Source organism: Arvicanthis niloticus, chromosome 3 (assembly GCF_011762505.2).
Source record: "Arvicanthis niloticus isolate mArvNil1 chromosome 3, mArvNil1.pat.X, whole genome shotgun sequence".
NCBI lineage: Eukaryota > Metazoa > Chordata > Mammalia > Rodentia > Muridae > Arvicanthis > Arvicanthis niloticus.
This window is the reverse complement of record NC_047660.1, coordinates 98329107-98347133: the sequence shown is the minus strand read 5'-3', so window position 1 is coordinate 98347133 and position 18027 is coordinate 98329107.

Sequence of the window (18027 nt, the reverse complement as noted above, 5' to 3'; positions counted from 1 at the left end):
CCGTTGGCTAGCCAACTCTCCTCAATAAACCTCTGCTGATTGCATCCAGGTATGGTTTCTTGTGATTTTTGGGTGGTCATGATTTCTTGGGACTTGAGGAAGGGTCTCCTGAGTTTGGAGGTCTTCAAGGCCTAGTTTCCTGAACTGCTAATTTGAAGTCTGTCATGGAGTCAATCTAGCCTGTCTCACCACTACTACAAGGCACAGAGTTCATCACCAACTCAAAAGTTTCTTTTTTCACTGTGTGCACTTTGAAAATGATCTTGTTGTGGGTTCACAGCTGGCCTATTTGCATGTGAGGACTGTGCCTTTGGAGCCTTGACTGATACAATAATGTGTGCAATTGTGGTTGTAAAACCCTGACCCTCATTTAGTGGTACTTACCTTGAGATGCCCTCCTCCCCAGCCCTTCCCATTCCCAGTGAGACATCTATGCAGATCAATGCAAAAGCAAGGGGTTTAGTTTCCAGTGCATCTGGGCACATCTGGGTGCATCTGGTCGCTCTTCACTCAGCCCCTTGAGGCGAGTGACTAGAAGGTGACCCTGAATGGTTATTACAAGCAGTTTTTTTAAAAATACTTTTTAGGGGCATAGGTTACATCAGCAAGTTACAGTTCAAACTTATTGGCTAAGCATACTGACCTTTAAATCTATTGGCTAGCAAGCATGACACACATTTGAACTCTACCTGGGATATTCCAGAGGGTACAGTTGACTATCAGTCAGTACATTCTGAGAATTTTTTACTCAAGAATGTTCCTGTGGGTGGGGAATGGAACTTGGTCTAGCCTAGTCTTCAGGGAGGAGGGGGAAGCTGTAAGGAGGGTGTGGAGCTGGAAAAGCCCTTAGGGCCCCTCATGGTAAAGTGCAATAGATTTGGTCTTTCTAAAACCAGATTCACAGAATCCCATATCATTTCCCCCAGTCATGCTGCAAGTACAGGCTGAGAATTGCCACCAGTCTTCCAGGACACTTACAAGGGCAGGAAAGATTGAGGAGAACTAGAGATCAAAAGGGAAAGTGTGATGCCTTCTCCCATTTTTAGTGAAACTCAAGGCTGTGGGGGAGTTCAGAGGTCAATGTGAATCTGCCATCAGAGTTGACCCCCTGGGGTAGGGTCCACATGAAAATGGACTCCTAAACAAGTCAGTGATGAAGAACATCAGTTCTCTGAGCTCCCAGCTAGATTGGCTTTGACAGCATGTAGTCAGAGGCCGATGAAGCCATGGAGGTGCTAGCTCTGGAGTGCAGATGCTAATTGCAGTCTGGGATGAACAAAGTACTAAAGGGCTGAAAGGACAACATCAAAGCCTCTATAGACCTTTAATTATACACTGCTTTCCTTCATCACTGCTAGCTCTTGGGGATTCCTTATTTTAAATATGCATATATCTTTATAACATTAACTTCTGACACTAGAGTGACTTTGTGGGAGTGTGGAGAGTGTCACTGTTCATCAACTGGAGGACTCTGATGGCTTAGGACTCTGCCATCACCATTCTGAGTTTATTGTACAAGGAACACTGCATTTTTGATTTGCACTGAACCCTATAAATTATGTAGTTAGTAGTCTTTAGCACAGGGTCTGGCACAGAGCATGCATTTGGTTTATTTTTATTGAATGGAGAAATTAATATCTGAGATTTACTAGGGAGTTCATGAACAGGGTAAATGGCTTTGTCCCAGATGAAACCCTGTTCTCAGGTTTCTACACTTAAGAACTAAGAAGTTAGAACTAGAGCCTGCTCTCTGATTTACTATCCATCTCCCACCTCCCCTCATCCCAGTCATTTTTCTGAGGTCTTCACAGGGAGAGTATAGAATCTGCTTATTTTGATGCTTTATTTTTTCTTTTCCTAATGACATGAAATTTTCTTGGCATCTGATAGTACTATTTTTATTTTCTCTACCAAACAATTAAATTTACTTTCAGATGACTTTCTTTGAGAAGTAGGCAATGGTGAAAAGGTGATGAACAGGTTGTTGCTCAGAGCTGGCTATGATGAAATGATGATAAGGCTAGGCATGTAGATATAGTGAAGAATGAAAAATTATAAAAATCATGTTTATAGAATATGAATATATAGGTTCTTTTTAAGTTCTTTTAGGGACATGGAAAATTTTCTCTGAAACAAGCCAGGCCAGTTTCAGGAACTGGCTGTAAAGAATGAAAGTCATTCAGGTGGTGAAACACAATGACCGGGCTGTGGCTCTGTGGCTGGAGCAAGTGAGAAATAGTTAATAAATAGTTGGTAAATGACAGGGTAGGGCACAGTGACATGGTAAAACTACATTTTTGAGAAGAATGAGTGTATGGAGTGATTTTCATGACTATAAATTATTCAGGGTGGGTTCCTCTGGAATGTTTCGCTATTCTTATGTTATATACCTTGGCAACCCCTCACCCCCTCCTCACTCCCCTGGTTTGTGGTTTTCCTCTTTAAAAGACCCCTTAGCCTGCCATTCTTGGTCAAACTCTGCTCTTGAGAGAGCTTATGGTTTGACTTTGGCCAGCCAACTTTCCTAATAAAGCCTCTGCTGATTGCATCCAGGTACGGTGTCTTGGAGTTTGTGGGTGGCTGAGACTTCCTGAGACTTGAGTAAGGGTTTCCTGAGTTTGGGGGTCTTCAATAGAAGACATTTTTCTGGGATCTACTCATGGGAGAGGCAGTGACAGCTTCACTAAGGCCAAGGTTGGCTTCTCTATTAGAGCAACTATAAACGTACCTCAGAATTTTAGATTCATAAAGTTGTAGCTATGTTTTAGGCCAAAGGTCAGAAAACTATAGCTCATATGAAAAAATATAGTGTCACCTTATTTTACAAATAAAACCTTATAGGAACAGAGTGGGTCTTTGAGAACTATCTACAAATGGTTTTGGAATATACCAAAGGAGGTGAACAGTTGTGGCAAGGACTACACGGGCTTATTATGTAAGCCAAAAATATTTAGTATCTGGTGCTTTACACAATCTGTTGACCAATGACTGTAAATGAGAAAGTCTACCAATTCATCATAAAACACCCTTTGTACTTTAGGCTGCCCTGTGTAGAGGGGAATTTCTGGTTAGTGCAGTTTAAAGGTATACTGCCTTACCTGCTCTCAGGAGCTTCCCATTCTCATTACACTACTGTGGGAGTCATCCACAGTTGGTTCATAACCTCTGCAGGGTCTGCATGTAATAAGTTCTTATGGCTCTTGTCCAAGGTGTTCAGTCTATTCATTGTTTTCTTTTCTTCTTTTCCCAGCAAATTCCTTCAATGGCACATAAGGAAAATCAGAATACCCAAGAGGCAATGCCTTTTAAAACAGATTCCAGCCAGTGATTTTCAGTGATTGTGGGAAAAGTCCAAGGCTTTTTCTGTGTTGGTTGGGAAACTTGAAGGTGTACTCTATACTGTCTTCTGGGAATAAAGGTGCTCAAAGTTATAAACCTATTCATTTATGGCCCCTGTGTTACCTAATTCCACTTCACATAGGGGAATAGCTGTGGGCTGCTTCTGAAATAAACTGTTCTAGGAGTAATGTGAATTCAATACTTGCTGGGAGCCAAACCTAGGAAATTACCTGCTGTTCTAAGAGAACCTCAGGAAATTACCTGCTGTTCTAGAAAACCTAGTCAGTACAAGGTTAAGAAAGGATGATCCCAGGTCCCAGGAACTTAACGAACATCTGGCATTTCCTGGGAGCTGGTTATGACAGTGGGATGGTCTAGGGCAATAAGAATATGACAGTGGAATGGTCTAGGGCAATAAGGTTATGACAGTGGGGTGGTCTTAGACAATGATGATTCAATAGTGGGGAAGCTCTAAGCAATGACCCTCGCTCAAACTTCCCATTTTGCTGTGTCTTGATAACCTGCCCCCGAAATTAAAGTTTCAGAGCTTGATCAGAACTCCAGACTAGCTCTCATTCTTTGTGTCTCTTGTTCCTTCATTCTTTCGCTCCCTTCCCTAGGGTCTTGTCGAATCCCCACGGGCTGGGGCAGATACTGGCTAATTTAATGGTCTGTGAAGTCCTGTAATAAGCATATATGTTTTCTTCCTTTGCCCTTAATGTTCTTTCTCTTCTGACCCATGTTCTATTTCTTAGATTAAGTTTTCAATATCTTTCCTCAGTATCTCCTCAGTATCTTTGCTTACATTCAGTTGGTGCCATATCAAACCTATCAATGTATGGAACCTGGCAGCCTCTCTATGCCATTCTTTAGTTTTGTTGCCCTGTTTATTCCTACTCATCTTTTGGATCATAGACAAAATGCTATCTGGATAAAATCATCTGGATAAAAGGCGAAAGAAGAAAAACCATCTGAAAGTCGGGTTAAGCAAAGCATGTGATGTTACTGCCACAAAAAATTCTTTTTATCTTATGCTTCTTATGTAGTAATAGGATTCATCATGATATAATAGAACATATGTCAATGTTCTTCATTCTTCTGTATTGCCTTTACCACAGCCCTACTCTATCCTCAGCTATTCCTCTGGCTAGTTTCCTTTATTCCTTCCCCAAGAACCCCCCTTTTCTGTTAGATTACAGGTATACTATTTCTCTCTCACCCCCTCTACTTTTTAAAAAAAATGTACTATATTAATTGAGAATTCCATATATGCATTCAATGTAGTTAATTATATTTATCTTCTTTCCTCTCCCCAGCGACTGTATCTATCCCCAAACCTCCATGCCATGTGTCTTATGCTCTTTTAAAATAACTCTCCAAGTTCAGTTCTGCCCATATAGTTATATGTATAGGTTTATCAATGGGAGCATGGTTGACCTATCAGAGGCCACACCCTTAAAAAATTCATTAAAGAAAATCAGCTCTTAGCATTTGAGAGAGTGGCGATTGTACCTTACCTGGGCAAGATAGTAGAGCTGGTTCTGGATGTGGGGGTTGTGGGTGAGCAAGCCTCAAGGGCTTGAGTGTGGGAGAACCAGACCCGCCACTTGTCTGCTGCTGAGCTGTGGTATTAGTGAGGGAAAGATTCTCCTCCCTTCCCTTTTGCTCCCTTCACTGGCAGCAGGCAGGAGAGTTGGCCCTGAAAGGGTCATGAGAGCAGGAGAGCTGGTCCTGCCCCTCATCTTCTGAAACACTCTAAAGGAGCAGAACAGGTGCTGCCCCTCACCTGAGCACCATAATAGAGCTGACCCTGTGGTAGAGGGTGGGAGTGGGTGTGGGGTAGGATGGACAGATGAGCTGGCCCTGAGGGTGTGAAAATGAGAGAGATGGTTCTGAAACTTGTCTGCCTTGCTGCAGTGTGAGTAAGGGAGAGATGGCCTCTCCCACCCTTGCACGTTGTCATCTATGGCAGATGGGAGAGAAAGCTGGCCCTGAGGTCATGAGAGCAGGAGAGCTAACCACATCTCTCATCTACTGTAGCACTAGGGAGAGTGGGTCCTGAACCTTGTCTGGGCAGCATGGTAGAGCTGGCCCTGGATGTGGGTGTTGCAGGTGAGTGGTCCCCAAGTGTGTGAGTATAGGAGATCTGACTCTGTCTTTTTTTCTGCTTGGTGATGACACAGACAAGGGTACATGGGCTTTTCCCTTCCCTCATCACTTACAATCTATGGCAGGGGAGAGAGCTGACCAAGTACTCTAACAGTTGCAACAGTAGGGAGACTGGGCCCTGTATCTCACCTCAGCAGCAGGGTAGAGCTGGCCCTGTTTACCAGGATTGATGGACATGAGGGCATAAGATCAAGAGAACCTCTGGGCTGACGAGATCAGATACCTCTCAGGCACAGAGAGTTGGTTGACTCCGATATCTGCCCTTTCAATGAACTGCTGGAGAGCATGAAGAAGCCAGTCCTACAGATCCAAAATTACAGAATCTCATGACACAGAGTAACAGCAGAATATCTTAGAGGAGTCCCAGTGAGGTTCTGGTATGGATCATGTAGCAGAAGCCACAGGCCTTGTACCACATTAATGACTCATTGCAATAAACATAAAGAAGTGTGGGCGAAGGTACTATGGGACACAGTGTGACACACTTCAGCTTCCACAATGAGATTTTTTTTTTTTTTCTGTTTGGGGGAGAGGATGCAAGGTGGAGGGTGGGTACAAGGGGAGGAGGAGATGAGTTTTATTAGGGTATATGATGTGAAATTCACAAAGAACCAATAAAAAGTTTTTTTTTTTTTTTTGGTTTATTGAGACAGGGTTTCTCTGTGTAGCCCTGGCTGTCCTGGAACTCACTCGGTAGACCAGGCTAGCCTCGAACTCAGAAATCCACCTGCCTCTGCCTCCCAAGTGCTGGGATTAAAGGCGTGCGCCACCACCGCCCGGCAATAAAAAGTTTTAAAAATGAATATATTTCTCCCTCCCACAGAAGCTACAAACTGTCAATAACTCCTTGTCTAGGAGTGGTACACATCCTTCCCTCTCTGTGTTGTGGTGTTAATTGGCTTGATCTTGTTCAGGTATTATGCAGACAACCACAGATACTGTGAGTTACTGAGAGCAACAGTCATATCATGTCACTTGTTTGATCCAGTCATCCCTAAACTTTTGTCTTTTATATTCTTTCTGCCTCCTTTTCCATGATGGTCCTTAAGCCATTCAGGGATGAGATCTGTTACAAATGTCATAGTTTTGGCTAAAGCACTCCACAGAAACATATTCTTTACACTTTGGCTAATTGTGAGTTTTTATATCCAGTGATGTTCACAATGATATCTTTTCTGATGAGGTCTGAGAGCTGCAATAATCTATGGATATAGAGATATAAATTTAGAGGACAAGTTGACACTGTGTCCATTTGGTGGAATAGTAATAGGTTCACCACTGGAGATTATGAGCTTCCTAGCTAGAGGTTCATAGCCAGATTTTAGGCATGCATTTAATCCTGAATAGCAGGCTTTAAATCCAATAATGAAGTGGCTGGTTCCCTTCATAACTTTCCTGCCACTAATGCACTCATGTGCACATCTTGGCATGCATGTTATTATTATAGCTCACACTGTTCACTGCTGCAAAAAATTGTTGATAATGGTTCTCTCCCAACACCCTACATAGCACTTTCATGTTCTGTAAAAGCTCTTTAGCAAGGAAAATGTTTCCAGTCAACACAAATTTGATTTCTCCATGCTCAAAATGTGTGATATCTTCTGCCATGGGGTCTCACCTTCTATTTCAAGTGAGCAACTGGAGGAATTTTCATATAATAGTCTCCATTGCTTTGTGTTTTCAGGACATGCATAATCAACAATTTGAGGGAAATTATCTTACTTTTGGCAGTGTACTTCTGATTTGGCTTTTAGGAGTATTATTATACCTTGCATAGTATAACTGTTGAGATTTGGTCTTACTGCTATTGTAATACTAGTGAGGTCCCACAAGACTTGTAGTCTGCATGAAGACCTAAGTGACCCTGCCCCTAAGTTATTTCTAATGGGTAAATAAGATGCCAACAGTCAATGGCTGGGCAAAAGAGACATACGTGGGGTTTAGGTTTCCTGAGGAAAAACAACAAGAAGAAGAAGGTGCAATAGGAGGAGAGAGAAACCATTATGGATTAAGTGAGTCATAAAACTGTGGTCTTGGGGGCAGCCAATTGGAGTTAAGATCAGCCCAGATGAAATATCACTGGTAGTAGGTTGGGGTTACCAATAGGAAAGTAGGTTCTAATAGTATTTAAGGTAGGTATCTGCCCAGGTCTTGGGCTGTATAAGGCTTATTGTAAATATTAAGGTTGTGTGTGTCTTTTATCTGGGAACTAAATGATCAAAAGTGGAGTAGACACCCTAGGTTAAGAGTAAATAATTTCTACAACATATAACTATAATTTATATATTGTTATAAGGAAAGAAAGGCTTTATTCTGGCTTTCTCTGGCAGGATAGGGTCTATCACACTGGGGAGGATATATCAATAGTTGGGGAAAATGTCCCGGCCTGTGTGGGATTCAACGAGACCCTAGGGAAGTGGGAGAAAGAATGAAGGGACAAAAGACACAAAGAATGAGGGCAAGTCTGGGGTTCTAAAGAAGCTCTGCAAATTAATTTCAGGGGCAGGTTATAAAGACACAGCAAAATGGGAAGTTTAGGCAAGGGTCATTGCTTAGGGCTATCCCACTATTGAATCATCATTGTCTAAGACCACCCCACTGTCATAACCTTATTGCCCTAGACCATTCCACTGTCATATTCTTATTGCCCAAGACCATCCCACTGTCGTAACTGGCCCCCAGGAAATACCAGATGTTCTTTAAGTTCCTGAGACCTGAGACCTGAGACTGGCAAACATCCTTTCTTAACCTTGTACTGACTAGGCTTTCTAGAACAGCAGGCAATTTCACGAGGTTCTTTTAGAATAGCAGGTAATTTCCTGGGCTTGGCTCCCAGCAGGAAAACAGTGGCAGGAGCTAGAATCTGAGTAATCACATTTTATCCATACACAGGGAGCAGAGATAACAGGCAGTAGAATGAGGCTATAAACACTTGAAACTTGAGCCAAGTGACATCCTTCCTCCAGCAAGACTACCGTTTAAAGAATTTGGAACCAATTGGAATGGTGGCACCACCACAAGATCAAGTGTTCAAATCCATGAGACTATGAGGGACACTTATCATTCAGAACACGAGTCCCCTTTCTTCTTTCATGACTGCATGCATCTACACACATACACACACAGACACACACAAACACGCACACACATATAGTGAGAGAGAGACACAGACAGACAGACTTATCTTTTTATGTCTTAATACATTTAACATGACCTCCAAGTTTATTCATTCCCTGCAAATGTCATTGTTTTATTTTTCTTTAAGGCCAAATAAAATTCCATTTTGTCTATGTACCATTTATTAATATATGTATCTGCTGGTAGATTTTTAGATTGATCACACATTTTAGATATTATGACTAGAGCAGCAATGAACATGGATTGTACCTCTCTTCATGTCACATCTTCAATGACATAATTTCCAGAGTGTATCTACTCATTTCTTTCTTAATCATCAAAGATATTTGTTGGTCATGAAAATGGAAGATTCTACTCTTTAGTGGGCCTTTGTTTAGAGGTAAAGGCATCATACAGCTTCTGTAAAATTTTCTTGACCAAACTAAAGTCAATTTTCTATAGTAATTTTTTTTTCTGTCAAGTTTTTACTCTGGAATGTGAAGCCCAATTTATCACTGCTACTGATTTTTATGTCTAAAAAATTATTCCTTCTCCAGTCCCTAATACCAGTTCCTTTTAGCAATTTTCTTTTGCCTATTATCTGTAAACCTTCACTTGTTTCCACTCTGTTTAGAATTGAGCTCAATATTTCCTGAGTGTTATGATGGGTGTGAGCAAATCCTTGTTGAATTTGGGGTTGAGCTTAGCCTCATAATGCAAATGGTCCATTCCCACATCAAGGGAAAGAGAAAACTGTCTTGCTTATTTTATCAGGTGTTTAGTACAAATCCCGTGTCATTACGGGCCTGTTACTACAATGTAATCTTCAACAATGCAGTGTGAAATGAAGATTCTGAATGGCCAGAAGCTACACCTCTAATCCCCAGACTAAGTAGTTGCTTTCAATGCAATGAGTCAGAAGGACAGAGATCTAACACATGAGCATTTTATAACCAATTCCTTAGCACTCACTTTCAAACCCATTAGATGCTCTGTCACACAGAAACACAGCCTTCCTGCTCTCTTCACTCCTGTTCATGTGTTCACACACTCCCCCTTCTTTGAAGGGATGGTTGTTCTGTCCTCTCAGTCTCATGGTCTTTGGCTGTGTATCTTTCCAGAGATTCCAAGGAGCATCTGGAATTTCCACTAAGCATGTTTTCCTAGATGTCAGGAGTACTTTATGAGTTTGTACGATGTCTAAAATACTGTTTGCAGGCCTAAGTGTCAGTGGAAGGGTTTTCTCAGCTAGCTCTTCTATCTAACACAAAATATGGACAAGGATTTCAATGTAGGAAGAGTATTAGAAGACAATATTAGAAACCAAAAACAAACAAACAAGGAAACAAACAAACCCCAAAAAACCCTGAAGAAGTTGGGAAACTGAATCACAAAAAGGAGAAATAGCAATCCTGATGTCTTGGTGAGCAGGTTGTCACCACAGACAACTGGAACTCAGTCTCATCAAAGATAGTCTGAGGAGTTATGAGGGCATCACCACATAATTATAAGGTAAGGAGGCAAAAAGAATTACCAGTTGACTCCTTCATTTATGGAAAAAAGTCCTGGAGAATTTGAATTCCTTGTACCCCTACTATTGAGCAAACTTCATGGGCTTCAGAGAAGAGCACACACCTGCATTTGAAGTAAGTTGTTAATGTGCTAAAAATAACCTAGTGTGGTTAAAGTGTGCCTGGAAGACGTGGGCTGGGCATTTCCATCATTATATAGCCCAGTGATATTCAAAATATCTAACAGCTTTTATGGCATGAATACAGATCAATCTGAATGGGTATCAACTGCAAGCATACGGTATAGAGATGCCATCAGAGTAAAGACACAGAGTATTATCAGAGTAAAGACACAGAGCAGAATAGAAATCTGTTTTCAGACTGGGATCTTCCTAGAACCATATCATTTGTAAGTTTACTCGTTATGTCATAGCTTTTGAATTATGTCCAAATTCATTTCAAACAGTTAGAGGTCTGAGAAAACATCACTATCAAGTTGGCTTTGTGCGTGACCTCAGGGCAAAGGCAAAATCAGCTGATTCTCCAAGCTTAACTTCAAAAGGTTCTGAGGGCCAAGAAATTCCAGTTCATTTCTGGGTGATAACTCCGGAGATTAGAAATGACTTCCAGTTTTTAAGTTCTCTTTCCTTCAAGAGTTCAGTGAAATGCTAAGTGGAGAAAAATGTAGAAAGGACCACTCTTGAGTGATGGGCCCTGTTACTGTGCAGTTTAATGTCTTCACCACCACTCCTGCTTTGGAGGGAGGGATCAAACTCTTCCTTTGAAGAATAAAGTATGGGGAGAAATCGAAGATCCTTAAGAAATCCTCTGGTTCTTCTTTTCACACTTTTAATTTTATTATTGATTCCCATTAAGCCTGCCAGAGGCCCCCTGTGTATCCACAGCTTTCCCCTTCAAAGAGAGACTTGGAGAGAGAAGCTAGTTTCAGGCATTTTCAGGCCATTAAAGACATAGTAGTCTCACAAACAAGCTAGTACCATCTTGCTCCTGATGGTGGAAGGTCTGCAGATGTCCTAGAAACAACCTATCCTTGTAATGCAATGCAGATATGTCTAAAGTTATATTGTATGTCCTTGGTAAAAGGCCAAGCAATTGGATTGAGGAACATGTAAGGCTGCTCAGTATAAACATAGATTGTCAGGTCGTGAAATGGCATTGTCTTTTAAATAAAAATATTATTGAGAACATGGTTGGGCTGGCTGAGCACCTCAAGTCATTAGCAACAGACCCACCCCACCCTCCACTCCCGTTCAAAATAATCATATGATTTCTCTCAGAGAGAAATCTCTGTTGGCACTTGGCTCTGAATCTGGGGGATTTCCCACTCTGTGAGGACTTTATTGACTCTCTTAACTACCCAGAGGATTTATTCTGTGGGTCTATTTAAATAAAGATATTTTATCACATTTGTGTGTATGTGTGTGTGTTTGTGTTTTTGTGTGTGTGTGTGTGTGTGTGTGTGTGTGTGTGTGTGTGTGTGTGTAAAATTACATGCATCCAGGATCCAGGGGAAACACATGGAGGTCAGAGGACCACTTGTGGGAGTCAGGTCTCTCCTTTTACTACATAGGTTCTAGGACTAGAACTCAGGACATCAGGCCTGGCAGCAAGTGCCTTTAACTTCTGAGCCATCTCATTAGGTCAAGTTTGTTTTTGTTTTTAATTGTCTCTTACTCTGTACCCTGGCTGATCTGGAACTCTCAATCCTCCTGCTTCAGCTTCCTCAATTTTGGATTGTAGTATGCACCACTATCCCTAGCTTCTCTGTGTATGATCTTGTGAATATTTGATCCAGTCACTGATTCTGAGCTGGGAGTGACTTTCTAGCCTGCTCTACATATCAGCCTCCCTATGGCACCACCTGGCACACACCATCCATCATTGTGCAAATGCTTTCCTTTTCCAAGAATTCTGTGACTCTTTCTTCCCATAGCAGTGACCTTCTTCATAACATTTGCATTTTCTTAAAAAAACATGCTAACAGATAACATGGATTTCAAAATTTCATCACTTCTTCATAGGAACAAATATCTAGGAAGCTAAATCAAACTACACAGAAGGAGACTAGACAACAAATGTTACCTTGTTATTGACTGAACAATAAAAATTTTTTCTCAAGTTTCATTTGGTTTCTGGACATGTAAAACACTGTTCTCCTCTTTTTAGTTTTAGAGAGCAATTACTTGTAGTTCAGATTGGATTATAAATAATGAGTAGAATTTCCCATTTTTACTTATGGTGCCATAGAAAGAAGTGACATGTGATAAGTAACATATGATAAGTGACATGCAGAAACTGACATGCAATAAGAGACATGCAGTAAGTGACATGCACTAAGTAACAAGACATGCAATAAGTAGCTTGCAATAAATGATATGACATGCAATAAATGATGTGCAGTAAGTGACATTCAGTGACATGCAGTAAATGACATACAGTAAGTAATGTGTAATAAATGGCATGCAATAAGTGATATGAACATGCAATAAATTATATGCACTAAGTAACATGTAGTGACATATAGTAAGTGACATGCAGTAAATGACATGCAATAAGTTATATGCAGTAACTGACACACAGTGAGTGACATGCAATAGTGATATGCAGTAACTGACACACAGTAAGTGCCATGCAATAAGTGGCATGCTGTAACTTACATGTAATAAGAGACATGCAGTAAGTGACATGCAATAAACCTGGATTGCAGTCCTGGCTTTGATCCACTACCTTCTGTGCTGTGGCCCAAAGGAAGTCATTTATACTTCCCTGGTGAAGAAGACATGGCAATATCAGTCTTCTGAAGATGTGTTGGGAATCAAGCAAAAGACCACACAGCACTATTTCAGTGCAGTAGGTGTTCATAAGGAGTATCTGTTAATTAAAATAATAATAGTTTAGGCAATTAAACAAATTTGTCCCTTGCAGTCTCTTAACAACTTTAAAAGGAAATACATTTTGTTTTCAATCAAATTTGTATTTGAAAAAATGTGAGGTTCACCTAGAGAATGGATAATTTTGAGCCACATAACTCTTGGGTGGTAGATCTGGGAGCAGATACCACCTCTCTTCCTCTGCCCGCTTCTCTAGAGGAATAGTTATATACATCTTAATCCAAATATACATTCTAAGGACTCATTCCAAATAGGAGAAATAAAGACCATAAATAGCTTCTAGCTAATTATATTTTATATTTTTGTCATTGCATAAGCATGAAAATATTTCAATGGCAACTACTCTTTAGGTTAAGAGTTGTGGTTAAAGCTTTGTGCTTTTGTAATAGCAATCTATGGTGTTTCTCAAGAAAAGGACTTTTATAAAAAGTGACAGTGATAGAAAACACTCAGAATCGCAGCAAATTTCAGAAAGCATGTTCACAACTCTGCTTGAACTGCCCAAATCTGATTATTTTAAAAAAGACTTTATCTCTTTATAATTCATATTCATCAGATTGAAATCTAGAAAAGAGGATCCATGCAGCAAATGTCTCAGACACAAATTCCATAGGTCTTCATGTCCTTCATTGTATTCAGCAAATTGGTCTTCGTAAGACTTCTCCTTAGCTCTTCTAGTGCCAAAGTTCAGTTGGTTCTCAGGGCTCCTGTTGATCCTTTTCCAGCCTTCTCCCCTCATAAATGACTATTTAAAGCACAGTCTTGATCTTATACTTGGCCCCACTTTTAGATGCTAAAATAAAGAAAATTAGGGGTTCCAGGATTGCGTATGTTCTTGTCATGCTTAGAAAATTGCAAGGGTGTCACAGCCCTTGTATAGGAATGTCTTGGCTATAATTAATCATGGGAAAACTTCCCAGGGAGACTCTGGTTGGTTTCTTTTTTACAATGGCAAAGAACAAAAGGTTTCATTTGTAGGAATGAATGAAATTGTTCCATCAAGAAACTTTGTTGAGGTCATAGCTGGGAAATGAACAGTGTAGTCTTTCTAGTGCAAGCTATGGATTTTCTTTGAGAAATTCTTATAAGTCCTCAGTCAATCTTTTTCTTCTCACATTCTCTCTTCCTTCTTTGAGATCCTGATCAAAGATCTGCTCTGAGAAATTGACTCCTAAGGTACTTGCTCAATAGGCATGTGTCTTGTCTCCTTGACCCCGCACAAAATCAGGACCCAAACCACTTCCTACTTATCATTAGCTAGTTGAGTTCTATCTCTGAGAGCTAGTGTTGGGGCTTCAGATATGCTACCGAGAAGTGATCATTTCAAGAAAAAAATTAAAGTCAGTAATAATTTATTACTTGGCTGTTGTATGACAAAAAAAAATGGTCAAGAGATTGAGCTAGCTAGCTAGGTAAATGGACGGATGGAGGTGGTGAAAATGTGAATAATTAGCATGCAGAGAAGAGAGGGAAAAGGGAAACTTCAACTCTTCTTTCAATTTCTAATCCCAGTATTTTGTGGGCTTTCATTGTAGTCTCTTTCCTTTCATTTCTTTATAAATTCTTGTTCTTCTATAAATTCACTCATTCTACTTTTTGCTTTGCTTATATGGGTGATCACGGTGGACATTGTTCTTTGCAATTAAAAGATTCCAAGACTGATCTGTGTCACAGACCCATCCATGATGGTCAGATACATTTTCAATATGGCACCTTTTAAACAGAGCAGAGCTCATGCTGCTGGGACAAGATTCAAGACACGGAACTACCTCTATTATTTAGGCATCATTTCCCTTGATTTATCTGTCACCAGCATACACATGCTTTTGCTCTGTTTTAAATCTTTCCATCAGACAAAAATAGATTGTATAATTGATAGCCCTCTTAGAGAAGTGTAATTTTCCATCTGGGATAGAGATTTGAAAAGTCTTACTGGGAACCAGGACTGCTCAAATGACCCCAAGATTCCTCATCACTTATCAGGCTCTCATCCTTCCTTCCCTGAAAGGTGTGAATTTGACCTTTTGATTGGTCATCAAGATTGCTATATTCAGCTACTGGTGACTGAGACACAAATGGCTTTTGTGGGGGGGGACAGCCCACAGAATTCTATTTGAGGAATGCCAAATGGTTTTCCAGGGCCCAGCTGGTTGCTTGGTCTCTTGCACAGTGCCTGAAGTGTGCACAGCTATTTTTGTTGAGTTATAATATTATTGCTCACAATGAAATCTAATATTAAAGCTGAAGACTCTCATGCCTGCTAGTTGTGTGGTTTTGGGAAAGATAAAAAGTCCCATGCTTCTGTTTCCTCATCTGCAAGGTGGTAGTAATAGTATCCACACCACCAGCTTCTTACATGGTTATTATGCATATGCATGAAACCCCATTTTTATATAAAGTTGACTAAGATAATATAGGCAATCAACAGCTCTAGAGCCTAAAAACCACAAAAGTGACAAGATACAAAGGTGTAAAAGTGGCACTTATGTTTTGGGGTTAACTATTCAGCTCTCTAATTTGAGTTGTTCAATAAGAAGGAATTTATGCCCAGTACTCTAATCCAACTACCTGACTGGTGAGGCTATGGACCCTATAGAGGAGAACATACTACTAGCATTTTCCAAATCAATATAATTTTAATTGCATTATAAATATATATTTTATATCCACAAATAAGTGTAGCTCTCACCTGTCATCAAAAAAAGCATTAAAAAAAAAAAAACGGATGGAGACTGTTTAAAAGATCCATCACTGGTTAAAATATAGAGAGCCCAACTGACACATGTGGAGCATAATCCCTACATTGTTAGGGAGCATTGCAGAGAAGGGGGAGGAAATTGTAAGGGACAAAGGACCATGATGTATATTGTGAGCTAATCTTCTACATGTGACAGGGAATCTGCACCCATGAAATCTCAAGAGTATGGTTGCAAAACAACAGTTTGACAATGACACCAGTTGACATGCCAGTGTGGAGGCAGGAAATCTTACAAGACCCCATCTCTAGATAAAATGCTATAGGCAATTAATGGCTGCTGAGATATAGAGAATTATTTTTGTTTCCAGGAATGAGTCCCCAACAGTTTAACCAATCACAAGTGGTCAGCCCTAAACACATACGTGAGCAACTTTAAAAGAACGTAGCACATAAATGTTTATGTATGTGTGTGTAACAAAAAGAGTTAAAAGAGAAGTAATCAATAATTTGAGAGGGAGTGAGGGTACAGAAGAAATTGTGAGGGAGGAGGAGGAATAGAAATAATATAAACAGTATTTATGCATGACATTCTCAAAAATAAATAAAAAAATAAAATTTTTAATCCAAACTGTATCCCAGTCAAGACACCAAAATGTAGACACCAAACTAGAGGAAAACAAAACAAAACAAAACAAAACAAAACAAAACAAAACCTTTCATCCACGAAAACAAACTAGTTAAAGAAAAAGCCTGCTTTCTATTTTTCTCTTCTACTTGATTCAAAACAAAGAGCTTAAAAACAGGAAGAATTTGAAAGCTGTACACAAAGAACTGAATTTTCTTTTCTTCTTTTGCTAGCTAATTGAATTTGAATGTTCTGGTTGAATGCACCTATCTCCTGTTAAAGTCTTGGGAGAGTGGACAAGTTTGGGATTTTTGTTTATGTAGGCTAAAGTCTTAGACTGAAATGGGAGGTTTGGGAAGGAGAGAGCCAAGGACTGGGGTTTCGTGGATTTGGTCTACCTCTGGAAGAAACTGCAGGTCACTGGCCTCAAAGATGTTAAAGGTGTTATCTCTTTTGAAAGGATTTTCATGTTCTATGTGTGTGATCCTGGCAGTGTTCCTCAAGGGAGAATATGAAACATGAGAAAGGGACTTGGAATGTTAGAATAACTTTAACATGAATAAGAGTATTCTTTATTCATCTAAAAAAGGATTTATTTTGTAATTAAATGACACATCTGTTTGTTTGAGATTCTTTTCTCATTTAGCCCTTCTCAAGACCCAGGCTGGTAGTTAGAGCAGCCTCCATGGGACTTTTTCCTAGTTGTTATAGCCCAGGGACCCAGAGAAATGGGAAGAGCTTGAGCTGACAAAGCTTCTACCTGGAACTGGAGTATTTCTCTCCATCTTAGGTGATGCCGGCCAAAGCCTAGACATAAGCATCTGTAAGGGAGCAGAGACACATGGTCCTACCAGGTGTTTTGCAATATATATATATATATATATATATATATATATATATATATATATATATATATAGTTTCTAGCATAAAACTGGAACATTTCCCTAAGGGACTTGCTAGCTCCTACCTTCTGGAAGGTAAATACTGTGACTCTTATCCTGTGCCTTCCTCTAAGAGTCAGTTGGCAGCAGAAGTGAGGTAAATGTCAGGTGTTGGGCACTATGCAGTGTAGCTGTGATTAGAACACAAGGATTCCTCTCTCCTTCCCTGCACTAAGACAAGATCCTGACCCTGGATGGATCACCTGGATGATCCTAAGCCATCGTGAGGCTGGGAAATAAATAAGCAGTCCTCTCTAAAACCTGAAGGAAAGGGTACATGATCAAGGAAGGCTTGTGTTCTACCGGGTGTCAAATATCCTTTCTGAGAGAACTTAGGTATTTGTCACCATCTACTGAGGTGACCCTCTGGAGGCCTGCACTCCTCAGGCATGAATAAAAGCTTTTTATGAGACTCTATCTTAGAGATTACCATATAACATGTGTGTGTGTGTGCACATGTGTTTTTGTGTGCATATGAGTATGTATATGTGTGTGTATGTGTGAATGTATGTGTTTAATATGTGTATGTATATGTACATATATATGTGCATATGTGTTTGTGTGTATGTGTGCATGTGTATATGTGTGTGTACATGTGTATATGTGTGCATATGTGTTTGTATGTATGTGTGAATGTGTGTGTGTGTACATATCTATAGTCTCATGTATCACAGTCAAGACTTGTCTTGAACTCTTGATCCTTCCATGCTTACG